The sequence below is a fragment of the Kryptolebias marmoratus genome, linkage group LG9, assembly GCF_001649575.2.
Source record: "Kryptolebias marmoratus isolate JLee-2015 linkage group LG9, ASM164957v2, whole genome shotgun sequence".
Taxonomy (NCBI): Eukaryota; Metazoa; Chordata; class Actinopteri; order Cyprinodontiformes; family Rivulidae; genus Kryptolebias; species Kryptolebias marmoratus.
This window is the reverse complement of record NC_051438.1, coordinates 19330826-19353299: the sequence shown is the minus strand read 5'-3', so window position 1 is coordinate 19353299 and position 22474 is coordinate 19330826. Positions and strand designations below refer to the sequence as shown.

The 22474-nt window shown below is 38.9% G+C and overlaps 1 protein-coding gene across 4 annotated transcripts in view; it reads right to left on the bottom strand.

Annotated features, from left to right (window-relative positions):
• Positions 1 to 22474, bottom strand: part of mid2 (midline 2) — a 149956-nt gene that overhangs the window by 71435 nt on the left and 56047 nt on the right. Inside the window, exon 1 of one of the 4 annotated variants that reach the window (XM_017434338.3) lies at positions 21610 to 22056. The exons of 1 other annotated variant lie outside the window; for it this stretch is intronic. The gene's annotated coding sequence lies outside the window, so the exon portion shown is untranslated. Of the gene's footprint in view, positions 1 to 21397; positions 21546 to 21609; positions 22057 to 22474 lie in introns of those variants that run through there. 2 more of the 4 variants (XM_017434341.3, XM_017434340.3) reach the window with 2 other exon arrangements.

The following is a 22474-nucleotide window of genomic DNA, read 5'->3' as shown; positions in this document are numbered from 1 at the left end:
TCAAATATGATGATCTTAGTTTAAAACTCTCATATGAATCCCTTTAAGAAATTTTAAAATACCTAAAGGTTGACATATTTGCACTTTAAATACAGGTTATCCAACCAGGTAATTTTATTCTCTTTTTTTTTTTACTTTCACTGATTTAACTAAAGGTTTTTTGTTAGGACATAAAGTGAAACACTAAAAAACTATCAAAACTGTTTCTAATGTTAGTTCTGTGTTACTATCAATGCAAAAGCAAAAAAAGAGAAGCAACAATTAAACTTTTAATGCTTGAAAACATGTTCCTTTCTTCTTCTTGAAATACACCAGTCGCAACTGATTCTCTGATAAGCAGCTACTTGTTCTCAGACGTATGATTGTAGCTAAAGTAATGTTTTGTAAGCATTGTTCATTGTGCAACTAAAATGGGTCGACGTTCTGACAGTTATCAGTTCTGCCTGACTAGGATGAGATAATATAGCTTGTTTTCAAAACATCAACATTGTCTTTCTTATCAGTTTTATTTTCTCATATTAGGGAGTGATGAATTTCCCGTGGCCCCATTTACAGCATAATAAATTTACTGCGGAGCAGCACTACCCTCCCTTGGTTGACTGTGTTTGGTTGACAAAAGCAAGAGTTTCAAACTACAGATAATCAGAAGAATTAGAGAAAAAGGAGCAGCTGAAAGCAGACACAAACAGAGCTCAAAGGCTGAGACTCATTTGCACGAAGTGAAGTCTCCTCCTGCTGTACAAGAAACAACCCCCACCACACTGAGCTGTGTTCAAAGCCAACATGATTTGTGCAGCACTTACAGTGCTTTGGAAAGGCACTCATCTGAAGAGAGCAGTTATGTGCATGAAACCGTGTTCTTACAAAATTCATTATCTGGAAAAGAAAATAAATAACTCCCCTCAACAAATCAGGCAGATAGTCTGCTGATAAAAGGCAAATGAGGGTTGTGCCAGTGCGTAAATAAGCGTGCGTGGGTCTGAGGCGGCGAGTTAAAATGAGGGTGTGTATATTTTTTTATTTAGCTAGCTTTGCATGCACATGAACACAATCACCTCCTCCAATATTCAACCTTGGCCGCCATTTATCAGATGCTTTATGCGATTGTTATCAAAGAGCCCCGCTCGGTCTGGTGCAGAGAAAGTGAAGGTTTGACAGCGACCGAACCTGAGGGAGGCTCTGCTTCATCACACCAACAATACAGAAGGCCTAATGTATCTGAACCGGATCAGACAGGCATGCATATCACCCGCTGCCTTCCACGCAAGAGTTTCTCACAAAGATCATTTTGGAACGAGCAGGAACAGATTTATATAAACCGATATAATCTCATGTGAGATCTTGCAAGATGTGTCAGCTGATGTGTTGACTCCCAGCTACTACGACACCCGATTGTATTTCAATATCTCTAAAATTGACAGAGTTATGGCCATTTATGTGTTTGCTGATTAGCCAACTTAAATGGGCTTTACTCATTTTTCTCATTTTTATCATGAAAACATACTATAATATACAAACTCGAACAGCAAATATTGTTTAAAATGTTTTTTTTTTAATGTGTCTGTGACTGAGAAGAACAGCTGAGCTTCATATGACTGCTGTCCCATTTGTTCAGAAGTAACAACAAGTAACACATTCATTAGACGCTGCTGCACACCGGCTAACACAATTCGCTGTGTGACCTTTTAAATTTTATTGTAGGGTCAGGTGAAGCTGTGCGCAACAAACATTATCACCCAGAAATGTGAGAGTGTTAAAACTCTAAGCTAAAATTCAGAAATCAACAGAAATGTTTAAAACATGACCTTTTTTTTAATGACCGCCCAATTCTAGTGCCGACTGAACGAGCATCCTAACATCATTTTTGCGGTATGAAGCTGAAGACCGCTGCTCGTCCTGATGGTAATGTGACAGTGTCTAATGGAGCATGGTGTTCTAATTAACACCGAGCTTTCGCACACCACCAGCTGGCCCATTAAGCTGGAGCTATGTCACTCTGGGGAAACAATATCAGCTGTGATGGGAGCCACTTTGAAAGCTTCATCGTACAGGTGGATGTTTTTCAGTCAGGCTGGCGCAGACAAACACCTATTCTTGCTGCCCATTGTGTGTGTTTGTTTGCCATGTTCGCAAAATGTCTAATGGATCACTGGGCAAACTTTGCTGAAATTCTCAGGAAGTGATCATTGGTTGTCACTGATTAACCTTTGGAGTCAATTTAACAAATGCCACACTTAAGCTACCTTAAAAAACACAAAAAAAATGGTTCTAACTCAAATCATTCTACAGCTACTGAGCTAAAATCTGGTGTGGTAGTAGCTAACAGTCCTTCCCAGCTTCTACTCTGAGAGCTAACTGATTGTGTAAAATCTGTTCTTAAATCTTTGCCCTTAACTACTGGAGTCAACTCTATCTGCGAAATTTCTCATAGCCCAATGAATGGATTTTAATAAAACTCTCAGGAAGTAATTATTCAACATATATGTACAACTGATTCATTTTTAGACCCACACCAATTCAAGATGGCTGCTACAGCCATTCAACATTTGTAAACAAAGAAAAGATTATAACTCAAACTTCAAGATATTGAGCTAAAATTTGGTGTGATAGTAGCTGAGAGTCATCCTCGAAACATACCCTCTTATGTACTACATGTACTATATATATATGTTGTATATACATATACAACATATACTTTAAGTTATGCCAGGCCTTTAAGTTCATTACAAAACAATAAGCACACACACATTCAGTGCTGCAAAATCTACAAGAACAAACCCTCTTGACCTCATCGTATCTTATCTCTACCGTTTCCTGGCGCGTGGCTCATTTTGCAAATGAGCAACTTCAGTTTGTGCTTTCAGAAATATCACAAAGACGTATGCACTCGAAACTAAGCATGCAACCGTATTCAGCAACATCCCAATCTACGGCTCTCACCCCGATCCGGTGTAAGGTCGATTACAGGATTTGTCACATCTTAATCAGAGTCTGAAATGGACTTGAGTGACGATTCATTAGTTAATCTGAAGAGGCTAGTTGGATCAGTTAACACATGCAAACAGCCTGATTACACTTATCTGCATATGCCTGACACTTTACTTGTGTTCATGCATTATTATGTCCGTATCTGAGTGTGTCAACTTTTCACGGTTTGTTTGCCATAACCTTGGGGAATGTACCCCCCACAAATTACACAATATTTATGTTACGCTTGCTGTCATTTTATAATCTTGCAAAAAAATAAAAACAATAAGGGGGGGGGTTATCTAAAAGCACACAGTCACTGTCCCATGGGGGTTGTGTTTGCATGCATTTAATTTTACTGCATTGACGCATGCGTCAGTCCGGAGTGCGGCAACGTTAGTGAAACAAAGATGATTATCCTTGAATAAACAGTCCGCTGGTAAAAACCCAACTGCTCCCCAGTGGACTGTAATCATACAGCTGCAGAGCCAAAGGGGAGCCTGATGGACACTTGATGAAGCTGAAACATAGAAACAAACTAAACACTTTGACTTTGGGGCCAAATATATAGAACTGCGTTTACAATGCAGCTGCTATATTTGCATACGGAGGGGTGTTGCCACAAAAACACAAATATTTTACTAGTTGTTATCGTCCACTACCAACAATTTTGTTTTTGCAAGAGTATGTCTGTTACCAACATATCTTATGAGCCACTGGACCAATTTCAATAAAACTTTAAACAAATAATGACTGAATATACATCTAAAATTGATTCACTTTTGGAGTCAACCAAATCGAAGATGGCTGCCACAGCCAACTGACCTTAGATAGCACAAAACTTGCTGTAGCTTAGACAATTTTACAGATATAGACCTAAAATCTGGTGTGTTAGTAGCTGAGACTAATTCACAACACATACTCCAAGTGCTTTGCATTGTGCTAGATGTTAGCTTAAAACTCTAGCTTTAACTGTGGGAGTTAAACCTGACTGTCTGTTAGCAAAATATGGCATGAACCACTGGATGGATTTTAACAAAACCTTCAGGAAGGAATTATTGGGTATACATCTACAACTGATTAAGTTTTGGAGTAAACCCAATTAAAGTTAGCTATCACAGCCAATAGACCTTTGACAACGCAAAAATGGCTATTAACCAGTCAGTTTTAAAGATATTGAGCTAAAATTTGATGTGGTAGTTATAAGAATCATTCATAACCCATATTTTGTGTGTGACATTTTTTGCTATAATATGAGATTACGCATAACATTATTATCAAAGTCTGACCAAACCAGCTACAACTCATTCTCAACATAACCTGATTTTAGTCTAAAACTCTGACATGAAAGGTGATGGGTGATATGCCTTCTTTCAGGGAATTTAATCATCTAGGTGCACTGAAAGTACCCTTTAATGTACACTCACATGGCATAATTTGGTTATTTGCACATGTTATGAAATAATATAATCTTGATATTTACCAAGTTATTTTAAATTATGCATACTTCAACTGAACAGATTAAACGTTCTTGTTACATTTTATGGTGTGGCGATGAAAATGTCCCGCCTGTCACAATTACAGTGTGTTGAAATTTGTTAAATGAGCAGGACATAAAACGCGTCTTCACCATGTAATGTGTTTAATTTACTTTCTTTCTGGTACCACAGAAAGCAACAAGGTTTTCCTTCCTTGTCCTTCACCATGGCAATGTGAGTCTCAACTGATATTATTTGAAGTGATGCAGTGATGCAATTTCACAATTTTTGTCAGATCATTTGCATATAATGTGCTTATTTCACAACAAATACTATATTATTTATATGATATTCTTATTACTGTACTATATTATTTATATGAAAGCATTTAAATGCAAAAGGTTGAAAAAAGGCACAAAATAAGACTGGGCTTGGCCTCTTTTAAACAGATTTATCTCTTACATATTACTAGAGGTGAAAGCTTATACTTTTCTCTTAAATAGATTACAAGAGTTAATCCTAGAATTATTAATGCATCATGATGTGGTGATAGTGAAGTATTAGCTGCTGTCAGCAATATGAACTGAACTCTCACCACTGCAACAATCTTTAAAAAAATCTACCGCTTTTTATTATCAGACTGTGTACGCAGTATACCTGCCCCTCATCCCACCCCGTCTGTATCACACCACTCTTTACAAGGGTAGAGTTGCGTTAATGTTTTCTTAGTTGAATCTATCCATCACCCGGGCTGCTGTCAATGATGGGCTTATCACAGGAACGGAAGAAAAGCACAAAATCACATGGTTGAGCTCTAAACGCTCCAAACAGCAAGATGGCAGCAACAGAAGGACATACAACCTGGTTTATTACAGTCTACAAAAAAACAAAAAAACAAAAACAGTTGTATTTCCACACACCACTTTGGTAATGTATTCATATCCTCAGATAGTGGTATTTAAGAATATGCTAATATGGCTCTGCCCACATAACCACATATCTTGTAGCTTGCTAGCTTCTAATTTTAGTGTTTCCTCACAGAACAGACAAATTCTTTGTACAGCTGCTAACTCTAAAAGTCTGGATGTTTTCTTTAAAGTTCTATGTTCAACAAATGTGTTGTCTAATCTCACTTTACTGAGACTATAAGTGTTATCCTGCAAACTAAAAGCTAAAATCCTTAGCCACAGTGTTAATAGGGTGAATTTTGGGGTAAGAAAAACAGCACAGTTTAATTTTAGGAGCGTATATGTACTTGTACAACTTCTTTCTCAACTTTTTAATTGTTCCAGGAAAAGCTAAACCTATGTTTTCGGAGTATTCAATTAATTTTGCTGGTATTTCAGCTGACGTGTGACAAACGTTGGCTTTCATACTCTAACCCCGTTATGGAGGAGCACAGTGACTGTTTGCTGTCAGGCTCATTCTCCAGGCTAAACAAAGACTCGTGCTGTTCAGCTGACAAGCCTGCAATCTGTGACCTCAATCTGCTGCCGAGTGGTTGTATTCAGAGCACATTTCGACATCGTTTTGAACCAGGGGAAAGTTTTAAAATGCTTGTTTTAAATTAAAAGTTTCCTTGTTCACCAGTAGCACAGCATTAAGTTAAAAAAACTGGTTGGAAAGAAGCTGAAATAAAATTGGCTTCAAAGTTTCAGGGAAAATTGCCTAAACGTGGCACAAGATTGCTGTTTTGATTTCTCCGTTCGCCTGGTTTCTCACTAAAACACGGAGCTTCCACTCATTACTTTGTGAGGTAAGCAAATATCACGACTGACGCCAACAAGCAGAGTGACTGTCCGGTTTCTGCAATGTTGAATCACCTTCACACACCTCGGTGAGGTGCACGGAATAACCATGGGTGCACACATTAAACACACTGTTGTATGAATGCTTTCATTAACGGCAGAGTTCTCCCCAAATAGAACTCCTGAGTACCTGTCCTGTGGCGTTAACCCTAATTACCTCGGTTGAGCATTTAAACTAAAAAGAAATAAAACATTGTTTCAGTGGAATTACTGGAATTTCATGCCATTAGTGGTTTGAATGGTTGACATTTCAGTCTACTGACATTTTGGATGGCAATTAATTTAATCAACGGGGGCTACTGCTGGATGTTGAGTTTTCTGGACAGCCACAAATAAAAAGGAAGTACCCAGAATACAAGAAAAAAAAGTGCAAATGATTACATAAGTGGGATCAAATTGCATGGTAAAATTACAGTGTGATTCCCCTTGCAGCTGCCTTAAGGGATAAAGCAGCTGTTTAGCATATCATAAACTCGCCAGTGTTCCTTTGGTCACCTCTTTCGTTCTATTCCTCCACGTTTTCTCCTCTATTTTCACTCTTCTTCCCTCTGCTGGATCTGTCCTTCCCTTCCGCCACAAATTTCAGAGCAGCCTGGTTTCATCAAACATGCAATCCCTATTCATAGAAGGTAAACAGTTTTGCTGGCAAGCTGCTGTTTCCATTTCCCTTTCAGTGCAGCTGAGAAGACTCAAGCTTAACCCTCTAATCACTGCTACACTCAATACTCCACAATTTCAAATAATAATACAAAATGTAGATCATATTTCAGGTTACTGTGTTTTGTTGCATGTCTCTTATATCATATCTGCATTTATTTTGAGCTTAAAATCTGCTTTTTTTGAAGCCTAAACCTCCATTATGCACAATATGATGGGAACTGGAGATAGAGATGTAACAATTAACTGAGCAAAATGATCAAGTTTCTGGCTTTATATATATTTGATTGCATGCAAGTAAAATTTATAAAATGGTTTATGTCATGGACACAAGAGGATAGTAAAATTACAGATGGAGTGGGCAATATAGTCTCAAAATTATATCACAATTTATAAAACAAAACACATTATCAATTTTTACAACAAAATAAACCACTGAACTGTTTATTTGTGATTGCAACTTGTGTATATATATATATATATATATATATATATATATATATATATATATATACACATGTTGGATTATTAAATTTTTAACAAGTCAATGGAAAAATATTAAAATATTTAAGAATTTATTGAAATTTGAGTAAAAACAGCTAACGTTTTTTGTTAGGAAAAACACAGATTCATTAGATTAACTCCGCAACTTTCTGCGTTTTACAGTAAATTCCACTTTGACACTATTTGATCACATAAAAAGTTATACTGGTGTTATTGGGGGCAGCATGACAGCCCTAATCCCACGGAGATATAAACAGGCAAAACCTGTTCAAGATATATTAATTTATTCAGTACATACATGATAATAAAGAACAGCATGTTTCTGGTGATTGTCAGCGGTGCTAATGAAGGCTCTATTGTGTGAAGGACATTTGCTGATGCAAGACAATGAAAGTGACATAAACAATGAATCCTCGTCAAATCCAAAGCCGGGCCAGGCTTGCTAATTAGTTTAATACATTTATACATGAAAGCAGGCTGAAAGGGAGATTTTCAGAGTTGTGACAGTGAATGGAGTACACCTTCTCTTCTTTCCCATCTACTTAATACGTCTGCCTGTTAACAGCTTGGCAGCCTGTTGGTAATAAAGTCACAAGGTGTCTCTCCAGCTCTCAGAGGCTCTTTTCCTGTGGTGGAGAACCTTATCAGGTCTCAGCACAACACTGTGGCAACTATGCCCCTGCCTTACTTCATGCTGCTTCCATTATTCATGTGCGTTTGCCCAGGTGAGAAGAAACAAACCAGGGGATCAGAAGTTTGGCAGAACGGCTTATTAGATAGTGAGTCGCAGCTGTGCATGGTAGAAGGAGCAGGGGATTATGGGACAGGGAGAACAAAGGTACAGGGAACAGTCAACAAAAGCAAATATACCATGAGTAAATCAGCTTCAGATACATTGCCAAGTATTTAGGTTTTTACACCTGGCAGTCGGTTTTTGCTCGAACTGTGGTCATGTAATTCTATCCTTCAACCAATTCTGTTTCCTTGAAAAAGAAACTCTGATTTTTTTGAAGTGAGACTCTGTAGAAAGGTCATGAACATGTTTTGTATGAGTTGTACATATAGATGTTTGAACAACAGTTTAAAGAAAGAAAGTTTAACTTGAACAGTACTAATGAGCTAACGGCTGTCCTAAAACAACTTTAGTCTCACATATTTCCTCATATTGCTGAGGCTCTAAAAGTCAATGATACACACTTATGCAGTACCTTTTTAAAGTAAGGTAGGTTTTATAAAGCATTCTGCATTTCTCATACCCACACGGAACATCTCATATATTTGCAATCTATAGACGGATCGGCGATGATGTCACATTCTGTGTGTGCATGGTCTAATTGCCATATTGGAAGACCAGCTTCTGTACATAAACAGAGAGCATTAAAAAGAACAAAAAGAGAGACTGGTAATATTTCGACCATACTGGTCGGTCGACCAGTTTTTAGCTGCTGACAAACGCTGGTCATGCAAACGTATCAACAATGAGCTTCAGTCAGTACAGAATTTGCTTGAATCATTTTCTTTATGAAATAACAGCTTCACCTATACAGATTCTTCCGTTAACGGAAAATATTAACAGAATATTAACAGATATTAACAGAAAACAGTACGTTGCATCACATGACACCAATACACCTGGCTGTTATGTGTTAACCATTCTACACTACACACCGGTTTCCTGCACCCAACCAGATGTAAGAATTGTTAGCGTGGAGACGTTTGTATACCCTGGGGTTTTTGCTTGTGAACAGGCTCGGATTGAAAACCATTTAATTTACAATGAAGATACAAAATTTACTGCAGTCGATTTGGATTGTTCGTTCATTTCATTACATGCACTTTTTCTTAGAGGTGAAAGTTGTTCTATAATGTCCGTTTCTGTCATATATTGTTGGTTGTCAGCTGGCTCAAGAATCTCCAAATATTTTATCTTCTCTGTTGCATAATTTTCTTTTTCAGATTCTGTGCCTCAAATATCTCAGTAACTATTTGTGTACCTCCAACTCAGTAAACAAATAGATATTGCAGGTAAACCTCATCTTAATCCAAGCTTTTCATCTGTTCATGTGCCCTGCTGGTCTTCCAGCATGGCGACAAAGAATCCTGTGCAAGCATCCTAATGAGTCTGTCGAAATTGTCTATTTAGCAACTTTTTCCCTTTTTTCACTCACACACCAATCAGCATAATGAGGACAATGAGGGGGTTCAGTGCCTTGCCCAAGGACAATTCATCCCCCCAAGACTTTCAACTGGAAGACTCTTCCTCTGAGCCATGCCTGTGCCGTGTAGCATCTCTTTTGTTAAAAGCTTCGTCACTTTGATTCACTTTGCTTGAACTTCTCCACAAAGAGCACTGACTCACATTTTCAAAGCCAGCTCACCTTGAACACCGTGAGCCACAATTTAGTTTTATTTTCTTTACCTAACTTCCACAGAACTCACCAATAACTAAACGAGCAGAGAACAATTCCCTACACGCTCTCATGAAGCTAAAAATGAGATGAGATGACACAGTGAAAAAGTTCATGCTGCAGAACTTGGGATATTTATTTCTTTTCAGAAAGCAGACTTGCTTTACTGACACTTGACAACAATTTAGCTTCATTTTTCTTTACTTTTATCTAACTCTATATATGAGCACAAGAGCATGGTGCCAAGTTAATGGCTTACCTTTAACTGGGATTTTCTATAAATATGCAAATGCACTCCACATCGTATGACAAAAAGCAATCTACACCCTGCATAAACAGTACGCTCGGCTTACGAAAAAAGGATCTTTTCTGCGGGAAATTGCCCTCTCAGCTCCTGTGCAACAACTATAAGATGTTTTCAAAACAGCCAAGAAGACAACAGCCCCGCTGTACGAAGAATGACAATGTATTCCTGAAAAGTTTTTTCCCGACAACTTTAAATGCATTTCATTAATGCTAAAAAATGAACCACTAAAATACCAGCAACTTTATGAATAATTTGCCAAGCTGTGAGAATAAGCAATGATATATTTGTGGGGTTATGATTCCGGGGGAGGCAAATTGCCCAATCCAAGGTGAAGTCCAAAAAATATCAACAGCACTCACATGACAGCTGCATATTTATAATACAATAAACTTGTCTAAATAAAATGAAAAAGGTTGACCTGTAATAATTTTCGATAATAAAAATGACTACCTAGGCATTTCAGCTATGGATGGCATTAGGGCTGAATTAAAAGAAGAGAGACAGTTAAAAAGTAAATGTGTTGGTCATGCATTTGTGCGTCCTTGTGTGTGTGCATGCTATCTCGTCTCCATGCTGTTTCCTAAATCCAGCAACTAGGTTTCAATCTTTCAAACTGTGCAGCCAGGCAGAGAAACAAATTTATATAACTGATACAAAAGATAGCACAGATGAAAGACTTGTTGCCGTCGTCTCGACTGAATCATCTGCAACCCCATTCCATACAGAAAGAGCAACTAACCTCGTTTTGAGGATGACTGTTTTCGTCTCCTTCTCGCTTTTCATGACAGAAGGAGAGAGAAAAAAAACTGTGTGAAATGAGAAAACAAAATTAATGAATAAATATTTTTAAACCTGGATGTTTTTTTTTCCATGAATATTTTATTAATGGCTCTCAGCTACTACCACATCAGGATTTAGCCCAACATCTGTAAATCTATGTTATTAGCATTTTTGTTTTGGCTAATGGCAATTAGCTGTGACAGCCATCTTAATTTAGATTGACCCTAAACAATAATTAGTTACAGATGGACATCCAATGATTACTTTCTGAAAGTTTCATTAAAATCCGTGCAGTGGTTCATACGTTATTTTGCTAGCAGGCAAACACAGTTGACTCTGATAGTTAATGCTAAAGTTAAGTAAGTAAAGATCTCATACATTGACTAGAACTTTGAATATATGTTGGGGATGACTCTCAGCTAATACAACACCAAATTTTAGCACAATATCCATAAAAACTGACTAAATTATAGCCATGTTTTGTGTTTTCTATGGCCAGATGATTTTGACAACCATCTTGGATTGGGTTTGCTCCAAAATGTATCCAGTTATAGTGCTACATCAACTAAGTATTCTTTGATTTATTTATTTTCTTAATCTCTCCACTGGTTCATGAGATACTTTTCCAACAGACACACAGAGGTGACAGTTAATGGCAAAATTAAGGCTACTCCCACACCAAATCCCAGGTCAATGCCCGCAAAATTAACTGAGCTATACCAATTTTAGTGTTTTTTAAATTTGTCAAAAGGCTCATGAGACATTTTGGTAACAGACTCGCACACAAACATGGACCAAAACAAGCCGCAGTAGGCTGATTAAAGGCCTGCAGCTGCTTGTTAGAAAGAACCCTGCGTGCTTAGACATACATGAGCTAGATTTATCCAGATGCAAAGGTCTCCAAATCATTAAATTAAACTGGACACATACTGAGCAGGCAGCAGTGACAACAGGCTGCTGGACCAAAAGCTGTTTAACACCAGCCTCTTTACTGTGTCAACGGCTTTAAATTTGGTTCAAAGTCTGCACACTGCCCCCTTAAACCAGAAAGGCCATTTCCCAGTTCAGCTGTAGTGGATGGCACCATTAATAAAGCAGGTGTTTGTGGAGTGTTACTATGCTGTTCAGTTATTCACTGGGACCTTATGTTCAAAGGAAACAGGAGATGGAGAGATTAAAAATACAGAAGTAAACCAAAGAAGATGAAAATGAGGTCAAGAGAAATCTACTCAAAAATAGATCACACGCTCTCAGAAACAAAGGGAGCAAAAAAAAAAGAGCAAAATGAACCAAGAGAGAGGAACAGGGAGAAAAAGTGGGAGACCTTACCACCAGTGTGACCCCAGGGAGGGGGTTCCTGTCCTCTATCTCGCTCTACAAAGTCAGAGCCTTCTATTTATACAGCACTGTTATGTTTGGCATTTCCTTCGATGGGGGGGAAGGGTTTTGGCCATTGTTTTCCTTGGCTGCTGTTCGATTGGCTCAGTGCGCTGAAATGTCAGCAGCTTGTGGCTCTATTTATTCGGTTAACTTTATTTATCAGTGAGAAAATATTGTTTGTTCTGGGAAATCTTGTCTGTGGCGAAGAAACGTGCCGATTCATGACACAATGAATGAGCTCTAACAGTCATATGATGGATTGAGCTTCTTTTTTTTAGGGGTGAAGTGTTTATACGAGATGTGTTGTACGTTGCCATGGTAGATATCACAGCACAACTGTCAAAAGGCAGATCTGAGCTTGATGATTGCAGCTGTGGCAACAATGATGTTGTAATAATGTGCAACGCATTATAGGGAACTCATTTATCGTGCCATGCAGTAACTCTTAACCGAAGCAGCTGAAAGCATCACTGACACAGAGGGAAACAGAGGCAGACACAAATATGAGACAATTCTTTAGGAACACAGAAAGAAAAAGAAGATTTAAATGAACAACTGTCGAACAAGATCATACAGGACATAAGACTTTGTTGCTAAGAAACTTCTGCTCAGTATATCTGTGTTTTGCACATATGTGTTCAAATGAGTGTTATCATTTTGTGTGAACTTTGAACAAAAAAAAAAAACAGTTTTTTTTTTGTTTTAAGGAACTTGAACTGAGTGCCACTCACTGGAGCGACATTAAACTGCTCCCCCATTTCTTTGACCAAAATCATCATCATTTCTAGCAATAAGACAAAAAGATTCAGTCTGACTCAGACAGCTGTAGAAAAAAAGGAAAGTTTTTTTTTTAACTTTAAACCTGTGCTGCATCTTTTTCTGGCTATGAATCAGACAATACAGAGTACGAACACTGATTGATATTATGCTATTTACGTAAATATCTTTAAGCTAATTGTATGTTGACATCTACCCTGAGCTCATTACAGGTGATTATTTTGAGGTTATGTAAAGGTATTAGACAAAATATTTTAAAATTTTAAAACTACATAAATAAATAACCATGAGTGAGACGTCCTTACAAGGTCTGAATTCTGTCTTTTGAGGTAAATGAAACACAGTGATACATTGTCACCAACCAGTTACATCCTTTCACCCAGTTTCAACCAGAACAGTTCTGTCAAAGATTGTTTCCCTCAAGCTACAGGAGAGCTCCAACTTTGAAGTGGAAGCCAAAAAAAATCCTGTAAAAGCATTTCTATAAACTGCAGTCAGCTGCACTTCCAGCAGTGCAAACAGAAGGACGAAAGGAACTGCTTCCACTGGTTGTAAAAGCTACAAAAAGGTTCCCATGGTCCAAAAACACATAAAGTGTCGATGCTTTATTTCTGCTCCATAACAGGGATGGTAATGCAACACCTAATGTACACATTCTGTAAAAACAAAACAAAACAAACAAACAAAAACACCTAAAAATGACCAATGAAAATACATTTAATGTGAGCATACCACAGAAACTATGTTCCAAAATGAAACTTTATGAAAACACTGTGATTTTTCCCCAGGCCTGAGAGCCCATTAATTCTCTAAAATATAATAACAAATTGTCCTGGGAAAACCAACAAACAACAACAATAACAAATCAAATCTCACCCAGTCTGTCGTCAGCGTAGCCCTGCGACTGAGGTCAACACAAATCAATAGGTAGTTAGCTTAACAATAGCTGCCCAACATTTCCAGGCTTTTTAAAAATAGCTATTCCCTGAGGTGCTGCAACACTAAAGAGTATAATTGTGAAGGCTAACAATGCCTACTGCTACATCACCGAGACCAAACATAAATAAACTCAGTTTATTATTGTTTTTCTGCTTTATTTATGTCATTTCCTGGATGCAAGTTCACAAGACGTCCTGCTCAGAACTGTAATTGTAACCTCTTTAAAATGGTCAAACATAATAATTTAGTTAACTATCAGTGAATAAAAACACAACCTCCTACAGGGAATGACAGTGATGCACAACAGTCGGCCTTAAAGATTAAAGATTTCTAATAATCAGCAGAATTATTCACTTTTCTTTAGAATGTCTGCTAGGTGAATAAGTCTGTATGATGATGAGTCTTCGAGCACACGAGTAAGTAAAAAAAAATCTTCCTTCACCCTGTGGACCTTTTGTCTTTGCAGTCTGATCTGTGTACAGCAGCTATTAACCCTCACAATCTTAAAATCTCCTCGATCCTTAAAACCTTTTTGATGCCCCCCCTCCTGTTTACGCCCACCTTCTTGATCTGTCTCTTTATAGCCACTTCTCTTTCTCAGCCTTTTTATGCTTCTTCCCACTATTTTAATCCAAACAGCTTCTTGGTTGGTGCCGATGAACGGTAGGAGTTTAATCTAGCCAGCAGATCACCACCGACAATAAGGTGCGAGAATTAGAGCTCCCGGTTTCTGCCATGATTTGAAACTTTCATGAATTCCATTTAAAAATGCAAAATTGCGTGAAACAAGAAATTTAATGCTTGTTTAAAGTCGCGCAAATTTAATAACTCTCTGTATCCATTAGACATTGAAAGCCACAAGCTAAAAACTCCACAACCCTACCCTCTGATGTTGTGATGTTTGACTAACCACAGGTCACCACCCTCTCTCTGACAAGAACCTCAAAGTTCAACAAACTCCTGGCTTTTTAAAAGGAATGGGGTGTGGTACACCCTGCCCAACAGAGAAGCTTCTGAGCTGGGGAGAATGATGTCATGAACGGGCAAGATTTCTGGCTCCTGGTGCCAGAAGGTGGTGAGAAAATGGAAACTAGATGCATCGCTACAGGATTCAGCACACAAGTCGTTCTGAAAAAAATTAGTGCTTGAGGTTTGATGGTGTCAATCGAAAAGATGTTTAAGCTTAATAAAATAGGTCAATTGACATTTTTCATTCATTAGGTTTGACTGCTCATAGTATACAAATTTGGCTTTGAAATGCTGCTGTCTTTTTTTTATATATATATATATAACAGGGCATTACTGAATTTAAAATGACCCAAGTATTAAACCACAGGCTGAAGCTAAGAGATCAGAGAACTGGTTGCATTTATTGACTTCCAGCCTCTAAAGAGCCCAGACCGTGACAAGTTGCTGCCACTCCCTGCTTGTGATATGAGCTACAATAGCCTCCACACATGTACAGTTAAATCCTTGTGATCGGTGGTTCATATCTTAGCTGTCGCCAGAACATTTACACTGAAGCATTGCTCAGTATTGATCAGCCACGCATCAATAAAATCCTCACACAGAAGTTTTAACAAGCTGGAATGAGAGATTATAAAAATTAATAGTTGCAGTAGTAGTAATAGTAAATTATGCATTTTAAATTAACATCTATGCCCTTTATGTAGGAAGCACCAAGCTTGCCATAGGGGTAATACTTAGAGCAGGGGAAGAGGGCACACACTTGTACAAATTGCACCCATGTTCAGTGCTGATTGCTGGTAAATCCAAGATATCCAAGAAATAGGTAGTTTTACCAGCTGCAGTTTGAATGCAGTGTGTATCTTTCAGATACACTTTCTTTCTGAGGGAAGAAAGAGCTGGCAGCAAGGCATGTAGGAAGGCAAGCTTGGTGGCATGTTGCAATCTAAGCACCCCTCAGCTTGGCACAATAAATAGGCTTGTACGAGGTGAACACAGCACACTTATGTTAAGGAGACCTAAGCTGGCGTTAGCACAAAAAGCAAGCTGTGCGGATCTGTGGAGCGTTGCACATCTTTAGAACTTTGTGTGCATGATACTAATGCACAACAGTGGTGCACATGTAGCAGTTCAATTTATTGGCATATAATGTTCTTTGATCTGTGAAGATCACATCAGTGGTCAAAGCACAAGAAGCTGTTTAGGTTGGTAGGACATTACTTGTCATGTGCAGCCACATGCTCATCCATGCATGTGGTAGTCTAGTGCTTTCAGTGTGCAGCCTAAAACCAATATCTTGAGCAAAATAAAAGTAGGGAACATTCAGATGCAATTCAGAGCATCTGATGAAGACTACATGACAGAGAACTAAGAAGAAAGTAGATACCAAACTAGGCTGCTATCTTAGCTCAGAGATGATGGTGGTGGATGGTTAACATTGATCCTGTAGCTTTGCATAGCTGATATACCTCAGCTGGTTAGATTTATACCTTTTTATTAGACTATAACATCTCTGTTAGAATTTTATATTTATCTCTTAATTGAAAAGCAATTGAAAAACAGTAACTCAGAAAACTTTACTTCTTTTTTTGATGTGCTCAGATGAATGTAAAAATATTTGTTTTCCATAAATAAAAATAATAACTTTTACAATGTTTTTCTTTTTCAGCTGCAGCCATACAGCAGTAACAGGAAAAGAGGCCTCAGCATGAGAAGATAATGTAACACATTGTGTCGCACAATTTGTACACACAGTAGGCCCTAACAATAAAATATGTGATTTGAGTAATGGGGGCACCGTGCCCCCGGTGGTGCTTTGCGTCTAGCAATGCCTTTGATTTACATTATACAATCTATTTCTAGCATTCCGCGTACTCTTCTAACTAGGACCACAAATCAGTTTTGCGTGTAACGTTTTCCCTCGTTGCCTTGGAGAAGCCAGCTAAAACCTTGTAAGCTCTATTACTGCTCAGGGATATTCATCAGCAAAACATCCACTAAGGAGCCTCTGAGAGAAACCGTTGGAGGTCGGATCAATGAGCGGGCTATGGGATAGACCTTGATGACAATGAGCACAACATTTGGACTACAGCTTTGGCCGTTTAAATAATGACCAAATTGAATGTAAAGTCTAAGACCCCCTCCAACCTAAATGTCCCCTGTCAGACAGTTGAATACAAAATGAGGACTGAACTTCAGCACAAACAAATAAAACATCTGATAATAGCACACTTCGTAACACTTTGCAAAGTTTGATAAATTGCCACCTGTTATTTTAATATTTAGTTGTTTCATCGTAATAAAACAAGCCAAAAACTAAGGTTAGTTAATGCAAATTTCAAACCTCTGACTGATGTCTGAACAAATATCAGCCATAAGCTTTACTCAAGCGGCCAGCAAGCAGGAGAAGGTTGTGAACAGGCAGTGTTTTAAGAGATCTGCTTGCATGATAGATACAGAACTGTTTAGCAGAACTGGTGGCACAATGTTCTTCAGTACAGCAACACCTTCACAAAAACAGCTATCATAAAGGGCTTTTCAAGGACTTTTGCCCCTGACCCTACAAAATTCAGGAAAAACATATGAAGTTTTATGTGCAAATGGGATAAATACTGGGCTAAATTTCTCTAAATTATTTATTTAGAGAAAAAGAGGACTGGCGCAGAGGTTGCTTTGAAAAACATCAGATATGCATCTAATCTTGTCCCACATATCAATGCGACCTGGGTCAGATTTTAGGAAATCTGATTTCTCACGTTCAGACTGCCATAAAGGAATCAGAAACGGGTTGCATATGGGCAAAAAAAAAAAAAAAAAATCAAGTTTGGGACACTTTTGCCTGCAGTGTGAATGTAGCCTAAGTCCAGTGAAAGAATTAAAACAGAAGTTGTTCTTCTTCTTTCAGCTGCTCCCTTCTGCAGGGGTGGCCCCAGCGAGCGAATTCGAACAAAAGATTTGCCAACTGTTTTATGCCGGATGCCCTTCCTGAACCAAACTGGGCTCAAACGAGCAGCCTCAGGATTCAAAGACTGCAGAACTGACCGCTGAGCTAACACAATCCCAACAATTAAAACTGTGAGCACACAAAAACATGCACATCATCTAGCCATTCACTCTATGTTTGCTTTAACTCACACATTTATTCTCTTCGTTAGAGCCATATCACATAGGAACATTTTCCACTAATGAATGATCCCCCTGTCAGACTTTGCAGTCGGCTTGTATCATTCAGTTTGCTTTTCACATCTAATTACAGCCTTCTTCATGTTATAATTTATGCATATTTTCACCTCAATATTCCGCATGTTGATCATAAATATGAAGTAAAGATTATTTTTTGACACAAATGTATCTGACTTTTGTGTCATTCTGTAGATATTGTGAAGATATCACTTACTGTGAGGAACTAGGTGGCCAACTATTAAAAACAGTTTTTTCCCCACACATAGGAAGAATTAGGTCCAGTGTTGGAAAGCTGCTTTGACACCTTCCACTTGATGCTTATGCTTCTTGTGGATGCCTGTGGTTTTGTTGCACTATTTATAAATAGATGTGGATTTGTCAGTGTATGAGCATTAGCAGAAGCTCAGTACAACTCTTGGCACCCTGAAGAGCACTCAATAGTGTGATTATGCTCACTTCTCGACTCTCAGCCCATCACTTTTTTTACCTATCATAACAGGAAATGCTCCTGCTAACACAGAAGCAGACAAAAAAATACAATTTCCTCAAATTAGAGCACTTAAAAAAACACCTTCTTTGACTGATTTACGTCTAACATTTTTCAAAACAGTTCTCTTGGTTTGTTTTTTATTCGTAGATGTATAAAGACTACCCACCAAGGTTGAGAAAACTCAAGAGTCTGAAGTTTATTAGTGGAACCATGTCTGCAGGTAGAGATGATTTATTAGAAGTGCTGAGAAGAATTAGTGCAATGGCTCCATTAGATTTGTTACAGAGAGCTGGAACAATGTGATGAATGGTAAGGCACAAAGCGGAGGGCAGAGGTTTAAAAACATCAGAGGCTCTGATGCATAACTTCTCTTGGTATGTGCCTCGACTGCATAAAACTGACCACCTCTGTTGCTCACGCCCGCACCCACACCCACATACACACACACAAACTCTTGGGTGCCAGTTGCTCCTGTCATGAGGCTAAGAAGATGTAAATTACTGGCAGCTGCACCAACTTCAGATTGACAGGATGACTGCTTCAAAGTTTCATCTGTTTGAATGAAAGACTTTAGGATGGAGGACATTTTAAAGTCACTTGGAATTAAATGGAAGACTCAAATCAAACCCAGAATCAAGATGAAATAAGTCCTGTTGGAGAACAGGTGGGCTTGCTGGGATTAATTCAGAGATGTGGAACATTTTACTCTAAATTTAGTGTTCAAGGGCTTTCAAGGACTTTAATAAACAATAGAATAAGTTTTGTTATAATACAGTACAACACAATACAATGTACTTTTATTGTCCTCTTGAAGAAATTAGTTTTGTACTTGGTGCTGCCCTGATAGCTGCCCACACAAACAAAATATACAAATTAAATTATCTCAGTTACTTGAGAAAGATTACTATTTATTCTGAAAGACTCTTGAAGACAAAATGACACTTTTAGTCAAATGTTACAAATTATTTTAAGGAGCAAAGACTGAACCACAAATTTTCAAGTCAGCCAACACGATCAGGTGTGGGAACAAACTACTGTTTTCTTCTGGTGCAGCTGGACTGACTTTGGACTATTTTTCAAGGCAAGATTGTTGTTTTCATTGGACGAAAAGTGGATAAAAGTTGCCTTTTATGTTTCTGAATTACAGAGCCAGATTTGAGCGTTTTCCTTTCCTGGAGCTGCACTCTGTTTTACCAGTAAAGCGAGACCTTTGGCAATCCAAACTCCAACTGCTTTAAAACATCACACTTAAAAACCTTGTATTAACGTATTATTTCACCCAGTACTTTTAGTCATTCATTATTCATCACTAACTTACTTTTGTTAAAATATATTCACCTCTTTCACTTAATGTGTTTGGTGTCCTCAGTGAATGCACAGACATTTCTGAGCAGCAGGTCACATAAAACAGGCTAATAGCAGATGAAGTGGCTGCAGTCGTGAAGCTCGCTGTGACTGCCTTGGAGCGCCGACAGGGAACAACACCCACTTTCCCTCAGGGTATGTAGAGAGAGAGAGAGACGGATAGAACAAGACAGGAGGAAAGGAGACAGGGAGGAGAAGAAAGAGCAAGAGCACAGGAAACAAGCCTATAGATAGAAAGACGGTCAGGAAAGCGAATGTATGGCATTTGAAGGTTTAAGTAGCAGCCTGGAGCATCGACTCTGCTCTGAGATGGAAGCATTTATGAGCGTGCTGATGTGTAATCAGCCTGATGAGCCATGTTGTGTAATAGTATGAGACAGTCAGCTCCAAGGCTTTAGGAAAAGCAGAACTTAGCTAACTCCTACAAGAGTAAGAGTAAAAAAAAAAAAAAAAACAGGGCTGATTGTACTATTAGTCTAACTTAATTTGGTTTTTCGCTTTTTGCCAAAACAGCTGGCACGATTTAAAACAAGGCGTCAACGTTTAGCAGAGAGCTCCTGATTCTGGTAAAAGGCGGCAGCCAATAACAACAGCGGTTCATGCTGCCCAGCCGTGCAGCACACAGAGAGATTCCCAACAACAATCAGGTTTTTCCTCACACTGTTGGCTGAGCTCAGCGGGATTAGAAGAACTCAACTGAGTTCAATGTTTGGCATTCAGCACGGGCGACAGATGAGTTGTGTGTGACACGCAAACACCTCACCGACAACTTTGTGCATGTCATCACAATTTGACAGGGTGGTAATTGAGGGGCACTGCAGCCCAGTGGCAGATTTCAGGGTTCGATTCGGAAGTTTGTTGGTTTCTTCTGAATCAGAAATGAATCACTGCTTTTATTTACAGAAGGCAAATACATTCCTGTAAAACAAATAAATAAATAAATAAAAGAAGCTGGCATTGAGAAAAAAAAGAGTGAGAAAGCAAACATTTATTATCACACAGCAAATGCATCTGAAGCTCAACTAATGTTTCAGATGACTTTTTCTATTAATGGATGGACGCCCCTCTGAGTTGGACAGTTTCATGGACAGCCTAATGGACTCCAACAGAGACTCCAGGAGCCCTTGATGTGTTTTTAAAAGTGTTACTTGTCATGACAGCGGCACATAAATCTCTCAGCCGAATCATTCAAATTAAACAACACAGTAGTGATCCGTTGCGCAAAACCAAATGCCCAAAATGTTTTTGTGGCGCACTTCAGTGGTAAACTACTACATCCCTAATCAAAACCTCTCTATAAATGTCATAATATGAGATGCTTTCATTAAATAGTTACAATAAAAAAATAAGTAAAAGAACCTCCCAAACACTAAGTTTGAGCAGCCTACCTCAGACATCTTCATGTGCGTTAGAATCAGGTCCACTCACGAGAAATCTTAAGAAAATCCCGGCGGATAGTGGAAAAAAATAACCATCAGCTCTCGTTTCTATCCCCAAGAAGAGTGTGTGCGCGCTCAGCCACAAACCTGAGCCCCCACTTCACACCAAGACCCCAGCCAGACACCTCAGAGCATGCAGGGGAGGGGTTTCAGACACCTACCAGCTTTAAATGCCCGACGCTCTTTTCCTCTGACATCTTGAAAGTATCCCGAGATGAATTCAGAAGAAAACACAGGAGGACTGACAGAAGGATACTGAAGGTGCGCGTGTGTGTCTGCGTGTAGAGGGGTTGTAGTAGGGGACTCCTTTTCCTTCCCTTGTACGTCTGCTCCAACAAGGCTCTCCGCGCAAAACGCCAGCCCGGTGCGTACAGACAGACAGCCAGTCAGTCAGCGCAGAGAGCTGCACTGCTCCGCTGGCGACAGCTCCCAGGCAAAGCAGAACATTCAACTTTGGAAAAACTGAGAGAGGGAAAAAAGAGCGAGAGGGACAGCGAGGGGAGGGAGGCAGACAATCACAGGAAAAGCGGCTCCTCCTACCCCTCTCCGTGCAGTCCAAAATGCACAGGCAAGCAGACAGAAGGTTCAGAGCGCTGAACTGAACAGCTGAGAACAAAGTGCGAACATCACTGTTAACTAACTGTTTCGGCTGCAGACTACAGGCTTTTTTGAGCAGTTTAAATGGTGTATTTGGATCTGAAGGAGGGCAGCAGAGGTGTCAGACATTTAGGTCACACAAGATGAATTCACCTTCCTGTGGGGGCAGTTACAGATGGCAGCCTGTTAGAAAGAAGAATGACTCAGTAGCCACAGTTTTTTAGTTTCTTATTCTGGAAAATGATGCAACCCTTGGCAATAAGAGCAGATATTAAATAGCCTACAACGTTCGGTTTTATCAATAAGTAAAACAGGGAGGTAGTGCAAAGCTCTGCCTCAAAGAAGCCCAGAGGCAGCAATTAAAATATGTATGGGTCTAAACTTGAGCAAAAGGGGTTTATCACAACAGCAATGCTTTAATTTTTTGAA